Source organism: Sycon ciliatum, chromosome 13 (assembly GCF_964019385.1).
Source record: "Sycon ciliatum chromosome 13, ocSycCili1.1, whole genome shotgun sequence".
Lineage (NCBI taxonomy): Eukaryota > Metazoa > Porifera > Calcarea > Leucosolenida > Sycettidae > Sycon > Sycon ciliatum.
The window spans coordinates 21032413-21038467 of NC_088655.1; positions in this window are offsets into that span (position 1 = coordinate 21032413).

The following is a 6055-nucleotide window of genomic DNA, read 5'->3' on the forward strand; positions in this document are numbered from 1 at the left end:
CTAAGTGCAACAGGGGTGAGGAACTAATTGCAACACTAGAACTGTGTAGTGAGACAAACAATCATGCTGTGCACCTACGAAAACAATCTTAACCCTTTATGGACGGATTACTAGCACAGTACGCACCAGAATTACAAAATGTCAGTACAATTTTCAACTTTACCATGTCATAACTTTGGTGTCCTTCACTTGATTTTCACAATCAAGGGCTCATTGGAAAGCGCTTGACGAGAGCAACGCCAGGGTACCAATCTCCATTATCCAGCCGCCACAAATCAGGCGCGGTAACACAGCAAAGTCGTCTCCAAGCCTGATATGCAAGCAAATTCGTCCCATCAACGCCATTCCACTCTCCTTCATCGCAGAACGCTCAAATCTGTTTGAGACGATTCAAACTTCAGCCAGCTACGTCATTATCATGTGCTCAGTCGCTCAAAGAGCACACGAAAAGGGGTTTTCCCCCAAAATGGCGAAATGATCGATCAAAAATTTGAATTTGCCGAGGTAAGAATACAGCGTGCGATATCTCTGGCGTCCGACATCGTAACTCTTCGGCGATTGTTGCATTGGACAGCTTGGAGTTTCCGCTACCACGTAGACCCTTCGATTGTGGAATTTGCTCAGGAAACGATGGAGTTACGAAGATTTTACCGCCTGCAGACTTTCGATCTTATTAGATCGAAACTCGTACAGTCCGTCCACAAAGGGTTAACGCAACTACATGTTTCTTCTGCTTACAAAGATCAGGCTTATGCAAACGAATACAAACAGCCTCAAGTACTTTCAACTGACTAGCATACCGTGCACGACAAAGAACAGAAAAACAAAAATCATCATACACCTGCAGACACTTAGGGTGAGACAACAGATGAAGAAAAACGGCAGACTTCTTACGACCACAATCACCATCCGATTCCTCGTCTCCACCAACCGCAACCTCGTCCCCCGTCTCATCTTCCAACTCGTCCTCAGTGTCGTCCTCCGTGTGATTTTCCTCATCAACACCGATCGGTCCGAGGCTCGCTTCACGTTGCTGAACCTCTGTTCGTTGACTCCTCCTTTGATCTTGATGGTAATTTGTTACCATTGTTGTTGTTGTTGTCATTGTTGTTGTTCCTGTTGTTGTTAAATCTTCTGTTCCCAGTGTCTTCGCCGGTGCTTGACATCCAGTACTGTAATAATTCATTGAATAATTAGCCGTTGATCGTCTAGGTCTTTGAATGTTGATCGTGTTGTTTTCTCTGTTGAATTCCGTTTCCTTCAGCCTTCTTTCTTCTTGTTCATGTTCAGTGCTTACCTCATCCATATTTGCCCGTGCCAGCGACACCACAGACTCAGCCCCAGCACTGCCGATGACAGATGCAGGTGGCGGTTCTGGGGGAGGCAACGGCACCACAACAACATCCAGCTCAAGACCAAAGTGGACGCTGCGACGAGGTGATGCCCCCATCGCCATCGTTGCCGTTGCCTCCCCCAGAACCGCCACCTGCATCTGTCATCGGCAGTGCTGGGGCTGCGTCTGTGGTGTCGCTGGCACGGGCAAATATGGATGAGGTAAGCACTGAACATGAACAAGAAGAAAGAAGGCTGAAGGAAACGGAATTCAACAGAGAAAACAACACGATCAACATTCAAAGACCTAGACGATCAAAGGCTAATTATTCAATGAATTATTACAGTACTGGATGTCAAGCACCGGCGAAGACACTGGGAACAGAAGATTTAACAACAACAGGAACAACAACAATGACAACAACAACAACAATGGTAACAAATTACCATCAAGATCAAAGGAGGAGTCAACGAACAGAGGTTCAGCAACGTGAAGCGAGCCTCGGACCGATCGGTGTTGATGAGGAAAATCACACGGAGGACGACACTGAGGACGAGTTGGAAGATGAGACGGGGGACGAGGTTGCGGTTGGTGGAGACGAGGAATCGGATGGTGATTGTGGTCGTAAGAAGTCTGCCGTTTTTCTTCATCTGTTGTCTCACCCTAAGTGTCTGCAGGTGTATGATGATTTTGTTTTTCTGTTCTTTGTCGTGCACGGTATGCTAGTCAGTTGAAAGTACTTGAGGCTGTTTGTATTCGTTTGCATAAGCCTGATCTTTGTAAGCAGAAGAAACATGTAGTTGCGTTAAGATTGTTTTCGTAGGTGCACAGCATGATTGTTTGTCTCACTACATAGTTCTAGTGTTGCAATTAGTTCCTCACCCCTGTTGCACTTAGCTCTCACTTTACTTCTATTGTCTCACCTTCCCTCATTCTATTTTAGCACTTTGTTTTGTTCTCGTAAAATTTGAAGAAGGGCTGAGGCTTCCTGCAGCTTCATCTGTGAAAAGAATTCGGGTGGACACACCCATTCCCATAGCGCTGCACATCACATCCGAACCAGTTCCGTTATTTTTACAACGTTTCGGCACTTGGCCATCGTCAGGTAACAGCAATGAATACCGTGGAAGCCCTGTCAGCACTATCCGCACCCTCTTCTCCTGCACCGCGGCCGGCTACGCCTCCTGTCCTGGAGGACTTATCCGATGTTGTTCCGTTGGTGGACATTTATTGCTATAACGATCTTGCGTAAGCTGCATTTTTTCTCTTGCATGTGTAATTTTGTTTGTCTCGACTGTTGGGTGGGTGGCGTACTAGGTTGGTGCTGTTCAAATAATCAAGATCCAAAGGGACAACTACAGGTCGAACAGCTCGCCAGCCGGGGTCCTCTGCAAAATCTGTTGCTTGCAGGTTCCATTTGATAGATGCACAGTTTTGCGGGGCTCCCGACTGGTGTTAACCCTCCTGGCCTACTCGTCATGCGTTCAACAGTCGTGACCCCACTTCTTTTGTGTTTTATTGTCGCCTATTTATGTTGTTTCACATTTCATTTCCCTGGTCTTTCTGTCTTCTTCTCCGGTCTGTCTTCTCCTGTTTTTTTCTATATACACTTCCATCCACAGGAGTGGATGTTTTTTTTTGGTTGGGGATAGTGTTGTACATGTGGTCGCGCTTGTAGCTCTGTGTCGTACATGCGGCTGCGCGGGTGTCTCTTGTCGTACATGTGGCTGCGCTTGTGTCTCTCTTGTCGTACTTGTGGCTGCGCTTGTGTCTCTTTTGTCGTACACGTGGCTGCGTATGTGTCTCTGTGTCGTACATGCTGCTGACCCGTGGTACACGCCGCTGCGCCGTCTTGGAATGCTTAGTACATGCCGCTGCACCGTCTTCTGTCCCCTCCGTATGCATTATTTATCCTCTCGTCCCCGTTGCATACACATTTTCTCGTCTTGTCTCCGTTGTATTTGTCTGGTTGCCGTCTTGTGTCCGTCGTATTTCCCCGTCGTTCGTCTTTGTCTCCCGTCCTGTTCAGGCCTTGTTGTACTTTGCACAGGCACCTCTTTAGTATCCCTCACCCCACTTTTTCCCCTCTTTTCTCCACGTCCCCATAATATATTCTCTTGTCCGTTTTGTTGGAGCGCAGTTCTCCAGTCCCTTTACTGAAAGCCAGTTAGAGAAAACGCTCTCTCTCCCAGTGTGCACGAGTCTTTTGTTGTTGTGTGGAGTGGCGAGGAGAGCCGCAGTTCGTCGGATTAAACTGACGACAGAAGTAGCGAAGGAGCATGTTGAGCCGCCTGCTGTGGACGCTGAGCCGCAGCCGCAGACACCCGCGAGCGCTGATCCAGTCAACGTCGTCGATGATGTTGAAATACCTTCGACGACCGTTGAACCGCAAGTTACGCGTCGATCTCGTCGTACCGTTCGACCACCACCTCGTCTTGATTTGTGATCAGTGTGGTTGAAGCCCTTTGGTGGGGAGAATGTTGTGTATCGTGTCGGAGAAAGGTCTTCTGGGGTGTCGTCGAGATTTCGTTGCGACCGTGACTCCTGCTTGTCTCCCTGGCTAGGTGCTGCTTGCTTTGCTTTTTTGCGTAGTGTTTTTGATTATTGTTTACTATTGCGTATTGTTAGTGTTCGTTGTGATTTGGTACAGTACTTGTTACGAGATACGACACATTGTGTAGTGTGTGTTTGCAGCGCGAAGAAGACTGCTCACCAGAACGGTTAGCTCAGGAGCTTGGGCTTACCTTGTGCAATCACAGTTCATCAGCTTGGACATTGCGCTTGGTCCCATGCGAATAACCGACTAGAATAGTAATTATTTCTTCGTTGCATTTTTGAATTGTGTTCTTGCTAGCTCGTTGATTTATTTAGTTGATGTGTTGATTTGTGTTTGATTACTTATTTATTTGATGCGCGATTTATGTGCGCTGATTGCGTGATGGCATGCAATTATGATCATGCTTGCGCCAGCTAGCTAGATGCCTGCGCCGCGCACTGATGTTGAATGAGTTAGCATGCGCCCCGCGCTGTTCATGCATATATGGTACATGGTGTGTAATGTTTGCCGCACACGCGTATAGGTGCCGCGCCTCGTACTGCTCATGTGCCTCGCGCCGTACTATTGCTGTCGCTTGGCCAAATTTAGCTTCCGCTTTCCGAGCGCTGTACGCTCTTCTGTACGCTCATGCCAAAGTTGGACGCACGTTGTGGCTGGCCAGCGCTTTACCCCTCATGCGTTGTTCTTTTCCTTGATGCTGTGGTTTGTTTTTCTTTAGTGTTCTAGAGTTCTCTTTCCGATGTAGTTCGTATTTTTCCAGTCTCTTCTTCTCAATGTATTCTACTGTTCATTCATTATAGTCCGTAAAGAATTACGTGACCTTTTGTCTTGTGGCGTCTGTGCGATCCTGAAACCTTTGAGGTGTTAGTAGTGAACACAACACCGATAAAGATAACGGTTACGCAGTAAATTTTCAGTCAATTTTTCAAGTATCAGGTCGTTGCAAAGTATGCACTTTCGCAGGCTGTCGCACGTGTACGCAATTTCTGGGCTGTCAACTAGGTCATATCTGGTCTCTTGGTGTGAGAGTATGTATGAATGAGCATGCAAGAGAATGTACATGTGTGCGTTGTACTGAATAGGGTACATTTTTTGAATGAGTATAGTCAAATCTGTCCCCGGGGAAAATTGCGGAAAAAATCGCAAAAAAACGCGGGGAAAAACGCGGCATAATATGGCATAGATTGCGGTGAATTTGCGGTAAATATGCGGTAAATATGCGGTGAATAATATTGATGTGCGGCAATTTTCAGTGAGTATGTAGTGAAATATGTCTGTAGGGCCTTCCCTATCAAAATAATAAATTCTACTACTACTACTACTGTCACGCTGGAAATGGAGCGTCTCTGTAAGTTTGTATCCCTGGTGATGTTTGTGCCTGGACAGCATTATATAAGTGGTGCTCTTCAGGCACAATCTTCCTCAGCCTACTCAAGCTCAACTGATGAGGGGTGAATTCCCCGAAACACTGTGTATTGAGCAGGGAGTGGTGCTTTCTTGCAGGTTTGCCGAGTCGAAGGTTCGATGGACTTCTCGTGTGCTCTGGATGGCAGTCGTGAGTCAGTCAAGTGTCAAGTAAAGTCGGCGGAATAGCGCGAGTTCCGGTGTGGGGAGCAAACCCTTTCTTACAAATCATCGCCGAAGTCGCAACCACTACTTCGTATTGTTGTGCCCAGCGCGGGCTTGCGACTAGTTGGTTTGGAGGTGACAGCGTTGCGAATGACCGAGGGTCCTCAACGTCTGGTCTCACCGTCCAGGAGCGACACTGACTCACGCTGCTATCTGGTGTTCACGAGGTGTTTGTCGCGCTGGAAATGGAGCGTCTCTGTAAGTTTGTATCCCTGGTGATGTTTGTGCCTGGACAGCATTATATAAGTGGTGCTCTTCAGGCACAATCTTCCTCAGCCTACTCAAGCTCAACTGATGAGGGGTGAATTCCCCGAAACACTGTGCATTGAGCAGGGAGTGGTGCTTTCTTGCAGGTTTGCCGAGTCGAAGGTTCGATGGACTTCTCGTGTGCTCTGGATGGCAGTCGTGAGTCAGTCAAGTGTCAAGTAAAGTCGGCGGAATAGCGCGAGTTCCGGTGTGGGGAGCAAACCCTTTCTTACTACTACTACTACTACTACTAAATCAATCAGTTACAAGTCTCTGGTGTAAGCACTCGT